Source organism: Halyomorpha halys, unplaced genomic scaffold (assembly GCF_000696795.3).
Source record: "Halyomorpha halys isolate HHAL.00 unplaced genomic scaffold, Hhal_1.1 Scaffold389.1, whole genome shotgun sequence".
NCBI classification, from domain to species: Eukaryota; Metazoa; Arthropoda; class Insecta; order Hemiptera; family Pentatomidae; genus Halyomorpha; species Halyomorpha halys.
The window spans coordinates 798455-812894 of NW_027109532.1; the positions used below are offsets into that span (position 1 = coordinate 798455).

A 14440-nucleotide genomic window follows, 5' to 3' on the forward strand; every position below is an offset into this window, starting at 1 on the left:
AGACTCAACAGAGATTCAAGATTGCATTTAAAATGTGAGGAAAATATTTAATTTTTAATTTATTTATTGACATTTACAACTGTACATAATATTACATCTAGTAAATTTTATGTAAGATCATTATGGTATGACACAGGCACGTAGAGAAACTACCCATTGGTAGTACTCTAATAACATTTTTACATTAGAAGGTCTCGAGTCTACCTTCTTCTCAGACGATTGACAGGAATAGAAGAAGAAGCAAGGTTAGAAATTAGTGGGCTTAGGTGGTTAGGGAGTTTATAATGGAAGGAATGCTATCTGGTTCGGGTTAGACCGGTTACGGAATGGAACATTATGGTCTTTACGGAGAATTTTATTTGTATATATAGGAGCATTGAGGATTTTACGAAGGATTTCGTACTGTATGGATTGGCTACGAGAGGAATTCGACGGTTTAGTGGAGCCCCAAAGCTCAACTCCGTGTGTCCACATAGGCCGTATTATATTCAAGTATATCAGTCTTTTGTAATGGATTTGAAGTTTAGACCGTTTGTCTAGTTAAGTGCTGTATGTGATAGTCGAAATTGGCGTGCAGTTTCCTGTCTTTTCAGTCTTGTGTGAGCATTCCAAGTTAGTTTGGGAAATATTTATAAAATTCATAATAATATTTTATGTTGGCGGTTGAAGAATTTCTGTTTGACCCTAAACGTTCAAATATTTCATTTATTTCTTTCCTGTGAATGAAGATTAATAATTCAATCAAGATCCTGTAATCAACGGTGTATTATCATTAATTATCCCGCAGTTAATTACATAATTATTTTACAGCTATCTCATTTTATAATTCCTCAGTTTTCAAAGACTTACTAATTTGAAATTATACGGAACATAATCATTCAAAGGACTTCAGAATAAGTAATCATCCATTGCCTAATTGATGGGGGGGACGGTTTGGGGCTTCTCATTTGGTGGTGATACGGGGCCAGATAAATCCGACCCCTTAGTGAAACACCCTTCACCACAATACGCCACCCCATACCAGACCCTTCAATAATCGGTGACGGCTGATTCAAAAAGAGGAAAAAATTTATAGCACAAGTTTTGAAAAAATTATTTGATGATTTTTTATTGAACCATATGTTGAGCTTTAGAGGTATGCTATAACTACAATTAACATTTAAAAAATGTCTGAAATGAAATTTTAAAATCTATTTATTTTTTTTACTTAGGTAGAATGGGAATGGGTTTTATACATTATTTTTTATTCTAATTTACAAAAACACATTTAAAATATTTGTATATTTATTTTTTTGTAAACTCTACGAAACTGTGTATTTGGCCACAAACAATGTCCTAAAAATTAATATGGTGGACAAATTAAAATCGATTTTTTAGAAAAAATGATACCTAAAGTGAATTTCAATCTTCGAATCGGACCGGGGTTAAATCAAAATAATGGAATACAATTGTTTGAAACTTTGGCTTAATAAGTGGGCTAAATATCAATTGTTTAACACACAATTATAAAATTCAATTGTATTAAGTAATTTCATATTAATTAATTAATAATATATAATTACATTAAATAATTAATAATGTAGATTACATTATCTCTTTTTTTTTATTTCATTATCTCACTATCAAGTAGATGTAATCCCAGAATAATTGATTCATCTAAATTACTCACGCGGGTTCAGTAATATAAAAATAATGATTTTCGATATAAATGTTTTAACCATGATAGAATTTAATGTCGCTTCCCAGTCCTCACTGACCTGAAAATCATGAAAAGGCCATATGGCGTCAGCTCTTCGAAAACATGGTTCAGATCCTTCTCAGAGGTTATGAACACTTTTTTTTTTTTCGAGCAAACTTAATTTTTTCTATAGAATGCTGTTTGAAGAAAGGGGGGTGTTGGCCGCGTAACATGGTAACAGACGTAAAATATTAAAATTACAAAGTCGCATATAAAATAAAGATTATTTTCGAAAAGGAACAAATAAAGGAGAAGCAATAATTTATAAATTGGGACACAATGTCAATTCAACTCGAATAATTCATAAAGTTGCAGTTTTATATTCTTTGAGAAAATATGAGAGAACAGCAAACGAAAATCAAACGTAATTAATTAATAAAAAAAAACAATTGTTAAATAAATATTTTACTCTGGGCAATGAATAATCTATATTCAGACAGACTGTGCTACAATATTGTCAATTTGGATCTTTTCCAAACGCCCTACCCACTCGGAGACAACGGTAATAAAAACGATTTTGTTAATCATTTCAATCGCAAATAAACTTGTTTAGGTCCAATAGTCACGATATAGACTACAATAGTTTAATACTTATTATTTTAAATTATAATTTAACAAATAACAAGACGAAGCGTTTTACAGTATAGACCTATTATTTGTTAATGTTTGTTATATTGTTACATATAATATTGTCAATTTTACTAGGTCGATAAATCGAACATTTAGGAATGAAGATCCATTTATAACGGATAGAGGAGTTTTTCGTTACTGTATTTAAAATATTATTGAAAAACAAAATAAGAATATTAAAGAAAAAAATCCTGGTTTTTACTGTAGAATCAATTACTTACACGAATATTGATTTAGCAACATTGTTTTTAATCATTTTTACAAAAAGAGCATTAGATGACTACTAGTTGGTAAGTGTAGGGATGGCTTAAGGGTTGGAGTACAACAAAGTGATCCCCTCCTGCACCGCTGCCCTACGACACTCAACTGATCCTATCCATTCCGGTCATGAGACATTCCTGCAAAATATCGGCAAATGAACCATGAGCAAAGAGCCAAGGTGGGCTGCGCCCTGAGTGCAAATACAGTTCCCGCATTGACGGCAACGTTGAGAGGGACTGCGGATGCGGTTACTGTGATGCTGGTACGCAGATGAGAGATACTGAGAGAGAGTGAGATAAAAAGAGAGATGAGAGAGAGAAGAATCCTTGAGGGAGTGGAGAGAGGGTGGGGGTAGGGGCATGCGCAGAGAGGAGCGAGGACCTGTTACGCGGAGCCAGTCCTCTCCTAGCCTCTCTCCAGGACGTACCATTCTCCTCGCAGCTCTATACCGGTAACTAATTACCTTTCGTATATCTCATAGATAGCTGTCCACCAGGCATCTCTAATTGTCTAGTACCGTTCAAATGGAACTTGGCCGTTTCACCAACATTTCCGTTTTTACCCTTCCCTTTTGAATCTCAGTATTATCCCTGTATCTTGACCTCGGGATTTTTATGTCAACAATATTCCAGTGATAAAAAGAACTCAAGTGACCAGCCGGCTTTGATATCCTGAAAAGGTATGTATATGTGCAGTTTGGTATACTTCTAGTTATTTCTTTCCGAAGTGTCTTAGTGAGTGATCGAACCAGAAGTTTCTATCGATTCAGTGAATTTTCGATTTCCATTCCACATTAGTGTTATTCACTAAAAATTTAGGTAGCATTTCGGTTCTGGTTTTAGTATTCGAAGGCAGTGATATCGAAATCGGACTTCCTAGTGAAATATTTGGGATTGGACAGCTTCTTTCTGGCCTCTTTTTCAGGAATGCCCCCTAAAATGTTCGGAACTATTTTCTGTCCGTTTGCACCTTATACGGCTTTTACCGGCTTCCACAATTGGATGCTATTCGATATACTACACCATCCAAGTCAGCATTTCAGAAACAGTGCCGGCATATCGTGTTACGCTTGTGCTGTTGTACGACTGCATATACGTAAAATTGGAGTTACGTTAGTTATTTTCTATTGTGATATTTGAGTCGGTTTAGAAAGGAATAACTCGTTGCCTAGTGTACCATATCTATCCTATTTTGCCCCGGCTAAGTGAGCTGATAAGATAAAAGTAATTCCATAAATAGTAACAAAATAAAAGTGAATGAAAGAATTAAAAAACAAAATAGTAAAGGGAAAGTCAAAAAAACAAAACAGGAATTCCTTTTGGGCCGTAGTATTCTCTAATTGGCGTAGGGACTGTGGCAAGCCCCCCTAGACAAGGTGTAACCCAGTTAAGGGACACAACTCAATATTTGTTTTAACCCTAGCGTCCATTCTGCTTACCAGCCCTACGCTTTTTCCACCTTTGATGAACAAATATTTTCACAATTGAGGATCCGACTGTTCCACCGGTCCTAGGCGATGTGCCCATGTGAAAAGGGTTCTTGGAGGGGGGTCCCACTTTATAAATAGCTGATAAAGACTACAAATTAATTAGATTGCTTTATGTCTCATCATTGCTAGTGGCTTCACATCAACTACACGTGAACTGACGGCAACCAGCATTCGGTATCGAACAGCCTACGTCATCAACTCCAAACTGTAGTAAAAATAAAATTTTCTATTGGACCTATGGGAATACTCCAATCGCTCTCGGGTGAGGTTCAGTAGAAACGAATTTATACCATGATAATAATTTCAAATTTATTTTTTTAATAATTTAACATTCACATTATTTTTCTGTAATTATTTATTTGACTATTATGGCACATTGTAATGCTTATTTTTAATTAACTGTATTTTTCATTAAGAAAAGAATTCACTGGTCATATATATAGTAAAATTGATATTCTTTTATCTTGAAAAATATGATAATTCATTAGATTTCATAATTTGCAAAGATGATTTTAATCGAAAAAATATATAAAATATCACAATCTTCATAAACTCTGGACTTGCCTAATAATTACAATTAAATTATTAAATACATGATTGATATATATGTATCAATAAGGATTTAAATGCGGGAATTTTAGAATTGGTGGGAGTATAATTGTATAATTGAGTTCGTTTAATAAAACCAAAATTTCAATTTAATTAATTTTTATTCGTCAGTCTTATCGCTTTGCTCAGAGAGTTTATTACAAGCTTTGCATTTCAATGAGTCCTATCTTGATGGGATGGTGCTACCCCGGTTGGGATGACACCTACCGACAGAAATGTGCGTGGATGTTACATCCAAGCGCTGACGCTTCGTCCGTTCGTGTGTTTTTATTCTGACAATTAAAAGAATTAGCTTAATGTTGAGTAGTTTTTAACTAATTAATCAATTGTCACTAATAGGATCGTGCACGTCAGTTGACACATTTTAAAAATTAACTCCATTAAAAAAATTAATTTCATTTAGCCCGTTTGAAATTGGTTGAACAGTTAGGGATAGTGGCAATTAGTTACAATTGTGAGTTCCAATGTCATATCCACGTTGAACAATATCGGAATCTAGGAGTCCATTTAATGAAATAGGCAAGGTCTATTCAAATCAATGAAAGGTTCAATTTAACTGTTATTGAAATTATTATTATTAATTTGAACCAAAATAATACAAAAAAAGAAAAAAAAAAAAAAAAAAAAGAAAGCGCATGCCTGTGAGAGAAAAAAATCCATTGATCGACCCAAAATATTTTAAATCCAACTTTTTTTTTTAATTCGGATCATGGCTTATTTTTTATTTTAGTATCTTAAAGAAAAATTATTCAATAAGATTATTTAGATTTTTAATTATTAATGAGAAATGTACATAATGATTTATATAAGCAATAATTTCTGCAATATTGATGTTTTTTTCCTATCTTGAAGTTTAAATATTTAAAAAATTTAAATTTCCTCATTTAGACATATATATGGATGTTTAATGTGAAATAAAAACTAGAGAAGAAGAAAAATTTCATCTAATTTCTGATATGTGTTATCTAGGGCTACTAGAGTCTTCTTATCTCTATTTTTGTGTTATCTTAATCGTAAAACCATAAAATTTTTTTTTCAAATTTCAATGTTTACTCGCTCCCAAAAAGCAGACTTATGCCGACTTGAAAAAATTATTAAATTTCCGTAAATAATTTTTAAAAAGCTTCGAAAATTCGGATCGATTTCCAATTTCGCTCTGGATTATTATAGTTGGCACTGTTTGATGTTTTGTTGCAGTGTGCTTTCGATATTGAATTATAGATTAAGCGGTGTAGCTCTATTAAGGCTAATGTATGTTAGATCGCGTTTAGTTAGCATATCAGATTATTAATGGAAATTGGGCCTAAACGAAACTTATACTTCTAGATTCTCCTTTATGTCTCTTTAATGTTATTATTGCCCTTCATTGAGGTCTTTATGGATGTTATTAAGGATTATTTTGTTAGTTGTCCGTTCTGCTTCTTATGATTTTTATAATTATTCGATGGAACGTTCTTTTGTTTTTATATTCAATATTAGATGTTTGGTGTTGAGTCTTATGACACAATAGGATATATATGTTTAAGATATTGGATAAACAATTCAATTTAAGCTTTAAGAAAAAAAATATTTCATCTCTGAATTAGTGATATTTTTTATATGTGACCTCGTTGGAGAAACTCTTACAAGAAAAATCTATCGTACCTTCCACCTTCATCTTCCTAATTTAAAAAAAAAAATTGTGCTACCAGTGTCATAAAAAAGACTGTTATTTATAATTAGTATGTTGCAAATATATATACATACATTTTTAGCTACTCCCACATACTTAAATTATAGTATATCTAAGTTAAGTAACCTCGTGGTGATAAAAAGATGCATTTTATAACTATTTTTCGGTATCTATGAAGTTTGTTTATAAATTTGAAAGTCTTAATTTTAGTAATTCATTTCTCGTTATTCGCTTTTTCACGCGGTGATTAAATTTCGTTAAAGTGGTTATGAATTAAATTCAAAACGTTCCCTAATTGTTTTTAACTTCCAACTCCGTTTAAAACTTGCAGGAATGACACTGAAAGTTTCGTAGGGAATTTCTGAATAACGAGCTCTTTTGATGAAATTCCTTGGGCGGGGAGTAACGGGGAAATATAGGCTTGCAAAGCTGTTTGGTCGCTTGCAGTATGGGAAGGGGTTATCACACCATTATTAGAAAATTTCTTTTCGATTTTTTTTTTTTTTTTAAATTTTTGGTTTAATATATCAACATTTTTCAGTTATTTTAATATTATACCATTTTTGGTATTGTATGATTGCTTATTATATGATTAATAACTTGCAAAAAAAAAAAATTAATTCATCTGATTTGTTTGACATATTTCATAATTTACTTATTAAAAAATATTGAATGGTAGGAGCACCACCATTGATGAATTATAAAATATTGTCAAATATTTTGACATCCATATTTCCCAAGCAGTCACACTTACCCTTAAATTAAGTTTTATAAGTGGTGTACATGGAATTATTTCATTTTTAAACTAAATTGTTTCGATAAAAACTAATGGAATTATGTAGCGTAAGTATTATTTATAATTGCATAAAATGTATGCTTGCATTAAAATATGCACTGATGTAATTGAATCAAATGAAATGCACGATTACTGACAACATATTTTGTAAACCTCACCAACCCTTATACACGCTTTTGAGGTATATATATTTATACTCCCAAACTACGTATGTACAATATTATAAATTTTACGCTACTCGACATTTAATTTATTTGTTCTTGTATATTTTCCTGCGTTCGTTTCTATTTTCTTTACCTCTACTAAATCTAACTGGACAAACACACCTCAGTTTTAGAAATAAACAATGTGTAGTTCAGTAAAACATAGTCTCCAAACCTTTTTCTTACAAAAAAAAAAATCAGTTCTTGTTCGAAGGATAGTGTAAGAGAAATTCTTCCCTTACTGACCAATTTATTTAGAGTAAAGTAAAGTTATATTGGTTGTAAATTATCTTATTTTTTAATTTATTAGTCTCCAGTCTGAATTTTTTTTTTCTGTTTGTCGTTAACTTTTTTTTTTATGATTAGGGTATATTTATCGATTGGTGATAAATAAATTACCTCAAGGATAAACATCAATAAATTACATTAATTTATAAATGTATTATTAGTCAATAACATTGCCAAAGTCTTGCTACAAGAATTAGTACATTATCAGAATAACCATTGACCCTGGAATCCTCGAGTTATAATCGTACTTATTTAATTCTTTATTTTTTTCGTTCCTCATTTCTTAAGATGTTTAAAGTTCCAATATATATTCAATAGAAGTTTCTAGTATCAATTTTAATTTATTAGTAAATAAATGTTTCAATAAAATGATAAGATTAGAAACATTCAAATGGCAATATTTATCGGTATATATATGTATGTATGCATGTACGTATGTATAAATGGATCAAAGAATATCAAATGTTTCATCAAATTCTCACCAATAAATACTAATTTATTAATTTTTATTAATTTTTTGAGTTCAGGATAGTTGTAATCAGGTCGATACAGAAATTTAAAATTTTCGCTATTCAATAAAATAAACTAGGTTTGATTAATATAAACTTTTATTATAAATAATAGCAGTTTCAAAGATTTTTAATTGTTCTATTTTTGCTGAATCGTTCCGAAATCCACCATTTAGGTCTGAGTCAGAACGATGAGTTCAAATTATGTCAGCCTATGGACATTTTGTATCAGGCCCACAGCTGTAGTGAGCAAGATATAACTATCTAAGCTTACACAGCAATGCTGACGATATTTAAGTTTATTACAATATTAATCAATATCATAAATATGATAATATATAATGTACGATGTGTAATTTTTTATTCTAAATTACTGAATGAGTTTAAGGAATTTTCAGTATTCTATCCGTTTGCTTTGCTTCATGGTATAAGAGGTATTATTCATGGAACATTATGTATTCTATGATCTCAGATACACATTGCCATTTGAATACATTTTGTGCTGGTAAATAAATATTACATTCTCAACAAAGTCAAATCTTGTTACTCAAGTCATTTGTTTTGTAACGTTTCTTTTCGTTTTCCGTATTGCAGAGTCGTGATGGTTTGGGGGAGAAAAAATCTTGTCTTGTCTTAATCGTATTAAATTACAATTTTTTTTTTAGTTTCGTAGTTATTCCTTTCAATTTAGTCAAAAGTAATAGCAACTAGACCCCCTCCCTTTCTTTTTTATCAATTTTGGTTATAAACTAATAAATCGTTATAACACGTTATCGTTTTGTGGCTTCATTCCACTACGAAATTCTGCAATTATATTAAATATTAATATTGAGCTACCATATATATTTTAAAAATTTCTAAAACAAAAAATTTGAATTAATTAATTTTACATAATTTTAAATCTTACTAGATTATTTCTCTTTAAAGGATATCAATAGTTTCGTCATACGTAAATATTTTAATTACATACAATTGAAGAGTACTATCAACTATCCACTGTCACATCTGATTGTTTAGAATATTCTTACTTGCACTTTGACCCTTTTATCTCTTCCTTGTTGTAGTTCACTTACTATCTTTACTTTCACTCATTTAGTTAAATTTAAAATTCAATTATCCTGAATTATTTTTATATATTTATTACTTAGTTGTTTTCAGTTTTTATTTTATTATAATAAATAAAATTATAAGATTTTTGTTATAATTGTATGTAACCAATCTATTTATTTCCATTCTATTAATAAATTAGAACATTGATGATTTAACTTTCTTCTGTCTGCTTTGTAATTAACATTTTATGTGTGTTGCTTCTTGATATTTTCAATTTTATATTATATGGTCACAATCCAGTATTTTTAAAAAATAAATTTATGTTGTAATTTAATATATTAGGCCAGTACGATAGAATTTGTTGTTTTTTTTACAATTTTCGATATTCTGATTTTTTGTGTTTTCCGATTTTTCTTCCATCGACATTTTGTCACAATATTTACAATCTTATATCCAAAATTATGATTATTTATCCGAAAATATCAATTATATCTTTCATATTGCTCAATTTTAACTATGGGAATTAAATATTTCATATTTTAATTTTGTTGGTCATATGGCATGAAGAATTTTTTGGTTCACAAATTAATTTTAGGTTGTAATCTGTTTTGAAAAGTAGTTCTGGGTCCCTTTTTTGTTATTTTGCATGAAATCCTTTTTATTTAATTTATTAATAATTATAGCTGTTCATTTGAAGTATTCCATGATAATTATTTTTGTTAGTTTGATTTTTTTATTATCTGAATATCTAATTGGATTTCTGGCTCCTTATCATTTCTTTTAGTGTTATTTTAAATAAAAATCATTATTAATTTGATCATACATTGTTATTACAATAAACGTTATTAGTTAAGATATTATATGTTTCATTTCAATTATCTTCATACGTGAGTTATCCATTAATTTTATCACTATAATGATTAAAATGTTTATTGATTATGTTGTATTTATAATGATGAGAGTAGAAATTTATCAGCTTATTAGTACAATTTACTTTTTTGGCCAGTTTCATTGCTAATTTATTATTTTATGGGAAATTTTTTGTATCAAGGAACCCATTTCTACTGTAAAGCTATATCTCCTCATAAAGATCATTCAATAGTTTTAATATATCTATATCTATATCTAAACTCTGAGGAATGAACCGTTAAAATATTTTTTTTTTAAATTGATTTTATTGAGTGTGTTTTTAGTTTTTGTTTTCAATTGTGTTATACCTAAAGTGTTCTATTGCATTCTGCTATAACTTACTGATATTACTCTTTCCATCGGTAATCCAAATAATGTTTGTATAAATCAGGGCACGATTTGGAATAAAATTATGATAGTTGAAACATATATTTAATTACACTTATGGCCTTCCACATACATAAAGGAATTATTCATGGTTCGTAACGATGGATTACGATGTTTTTTAATAATTTGAAATATCCTCACCTCTCCCGGAAGGTTACTGTTCCGGTACCAATCAATATTTTCGAGCCGTGGTAATAATATTTTTATATTTTAAAAAATATATTATTTTTATATAATATAATTTCGTTAATATTTTATCTGTCATTTTTTATATTTTTAATTATTTCCCAACCCGATTACATAGTGCACTATGTGAACCATCTGATGTATCCTTAAGTCTCCAGTTCTAAATACAACTCTTGATGAATTGTACCGAAACTGGAGTTTTAAAATAAATTCCATTCAAACCTACCAAAACACCTTTATCCTCCGTCGTAAACCTATGCCAGTATCCTTTAATATTTTTTTCACTTCTACCAAATCACTTTTATCCTTCGTCGTAAACCTATGCCTGTATCCTTTAATATCTCTCCACTTTTACCAAATCTGCTTTCTAGTACAACATATGGGCAAATTACTTGGAATTCTCATACAAGACTAAAATGAATTAAAACTGGTAGTCGATTCCGACTATTACACTTACTTAGAAAAACGGTCTAAACTTCCAACTAATTACAAAAGAATAATTTATATGACCACAATGAGGTCTACTTGAACTTACGGAGTTGAGCTTTGAGGCTCCACTAAACCATTGAATTCTTTCTGTTTCCATTACAATCCAAAATCCGTAATGTTCTTTCCTTTGTCAAAAATAAAGTCATCCATCACGACCTCGGTGTTCCATATTTGCCGATTTGCCCAGAACAAAATATCAATCCTTCCATAATAAACTCTTTAACCATTTGTATCTGACCTTCATGTCTCTTTCATTCTTGATTATCCTTCTAGGCGTCTGTAAAGAAGGTGATCTCGATACCTTCTTATATAGACATTTTATTGGAGTTCTATCAATTTTCTTATTCCATACAAGTATATTTCATACTTCAGTTTACATTACAATTAATAGCCCTATTTTTAAGTGAATACCAGTTGTGAATTTCAATAAATGTATATGCATATTAAGATTCTTATGAATTCATTTATATTTATATGTTTAAAAAAAAGATTATGCCTCAAAGCTGAGTTGGTTTTTCATTTTTATTTTTGCCTAAAGTAACGTTTTTAAATATTTCTTTTAATTCTGGCGTAGTTTTAATAATTTAGACATCATGTAATTAGGATAGAGGACTGAATTTAAAATTTCGGACTATTTTTCTTTTGATCTGTTAGTGATCTTATAAAAAAAAAAAAAAAAAATTACCAAACCAAAATTTTAGGTATCAAGCGATTAGTGATGATTAATTGCTATTAATTTCTTGTTGTTTTATATACATTTATTAGTATATCCTAGTTTATGCAATAGTTGTATATATTTACCTGTTACATTATTAAAAAGTTACTAAGAAGTCTAGTTGCTATTACTTGTGATTAAAATTTTGTTTTATTTTTTTAATTTAAAAAACAAAAGTTGATTTTCTACATTTTGAGTTTCACGGTTGAAATAACTTATTAGTGCTATATCCAACCATTTTCTCCTCATATATCTCTTTTTTTAATTTCTTGAACTACTCAGTAATTATAAATAAATTAAGTTTGTAAATTAAACACTCATTTTTGTTTAAGTAAAAGGAAAGTTCTTAATATCTGGTCGCCAGAAGAGAAGAATCACTAATTAGTTTATCTAGCTATTTCAGATATTTAAGCTTTGTCAGCGAAATGAACAATAGGTAGTCACCGATTACAAAAATACTTTAAATGGAGTGTTTAGAAATAGAAAAATAACATTGCTATTATTATTCTAGTATTTTTAAAAGCATAGAGAAAAATCTTTTAGAAAAATTGTTATTAAAACTAAATTTTGAGAATCAGAGCCAAGTTTGAAGCTTGATTGTTAAATATCGCTATATATATTCATTTTTTTCATAATTATTGTAAATATCGTGAGTTAAATATTATTATAGTCAATTTGTATTTGATATGTGTTAAAATTGTTGCATTGGTATTCGATATGATTGATTAAAATTGTCTTTGTTTTTATCATCAGCTTAAGCAGAAACTCTTGAAACATCATGGTTTCGCACAAACACTGAAACCTCTAATTAAAAAGGCCAACTTCTTATAGTATTATTATACAATAGAATATACCTTAAAATTGTGTTTCATATAATTATTTATTTTTGAAATTGTCTGGAATCCTCATACAAGACTGAAAAGACAGGAAAGTGCACGTCGATTTCGACTATCACATACAGCACTTAACTAGACAAACGGTCTAAACTTCCAATTCATTACAAAAGATTGATCTACATGAATATAATAAGGCCTATGTGGACACATGGAGTTGAGTTTTGGGGCTCCACTAAACCATCGAATTCCTGTCGTATCGAATCCTCACAATCCAAAATCCTTCGAAAAATCCTCAATGCCCCTTACTTTGTCACAAATTAAATCATACATGAATACCCATGACCGATCTAGCCAGAACCATATATCAATCCTTTCATTATAACTCCCTAACCATCCAAACCCACTAGTTTCTAATCTTGCTTCCTCTTCCATTTCTGACAATCCTCCAAGGCACCTAAAAAGATGACCACGAGACCTAGTGATGTTAAAACCGTCATTAGAGTGCTACCAATTGGTATTTTCTCAACACGCCTGGATCACTCCATAATAACTTACATAAAATTTACTAAATGTATAATTATGTACAGTTGTAAATTCTAAAAAAGCTAAAACAAAAAAATTGAGATTGTAAAGTCCTTTATTAAACAAAAAAAATCGGTTGTTACCATTTTGGTAGTACCATTTGTAGAGGTAAAATTTTGGTGTTGTCATCCCTTTATCCTTGATTTCGGCTTTTTTTTTCTGAACCATCCTTTTTTCTCTAAACCAGACATTGTTCCTTCGTTCCTTTAACTTCTAGTCTTTTAGGATATTATATCAGCTTTTTCCTAGAAATATAGATTAAAAAAAAAGTAACAAATTACTGAGATTATTATAATAATATTTCAAATTGGGGATTAATTAAATAATTTATGCCATCTTTTGTTTAATATTGCTTGGTCTATCTTCTCACTAAAAAAATATGACATACATATGTTAATAATTTTTATTTTTTGTTTTATTCGCCATATTTGCAGGAGCCAATGCCTAATCTAATACAGATTTCTCGGCGAGACATGAGATATTTAGTCCGACGCTAAATCGGCACATCTATTTATGTAGAGAAGTTTGGCGGTAGCTATTGGAAGTAACTACAGACGACAGTTGTGGAAGGTAGACAACCAATTGGAGCGCGCAGCTGTTCGCAACTTGACTGTAGTAATGGACCATGGCAATCTCCTCCTTCCTTCTCTGCATTAAAATATATCTGTTTGTTTAGCGGTTGTTGTTTGTATCATTTTTCCATGTCGGGTAACCATTATATTAATAAAATAGAAAATAAATAAGTGGAGGGGAAGACTCAGTCGGTATTTATAAAAAGGTCAAAAGTTAAAACGTCTGAACATTTGTATTTCTTATATATCGAGTTAGCCATACTAATACATTCATTAATCAATTTAACAGGGAAAGGAATGGAAAGTTTTATTAATTTACCTACGATTGTTTTGTTTTTTTATCTTATTCCAACGTAAATTTACAAAATATTGTTTGTTTCTAAAAAAAACTAAAAAACAAACAAGAGAATAATCTGAAACATAAAGTTGTATTAAAAGTATATTTTAGTCAATTTTAATAATTAATACTCTCCTCCTCTCAAACCATTGTTGAATCCCTGGATGACCTTTCATCAGATC

General features: G+C 29.8%; 1 protein-coding gene across 22 annotated transcripts in view; it reads left to right on the forward strand.

The window, feature by feature from the left end:
* The window catches only part of PMCA (plasma membrane calcium-transporting ATPase 3), a 728428-nt gene that overhangs the window by 552981 nt on the left and 161007 nt on the right, over positions 1-14440 (forward strand). For 2 of the 22 annotated variants that reach the window (XM_014422762.2, XM_014422758.2), the window contains exon 1: positions 3022-3308. The exons of 17 other annotated variants lie outside the window; for them this stretch is intronic. The gene's annotated coding sequence lies outside the window, so the exon portion shown is untranslated. Of the gene's footprint in view, positions 1-3001; positions 3309-4314; positions 4381-14440 lie in introns of those variants that run through there. 3 more of the 22 variants (XM_014422763.3, XM_067047711.1, XM_067047712.1) reach the window with 3 other exon arrangements.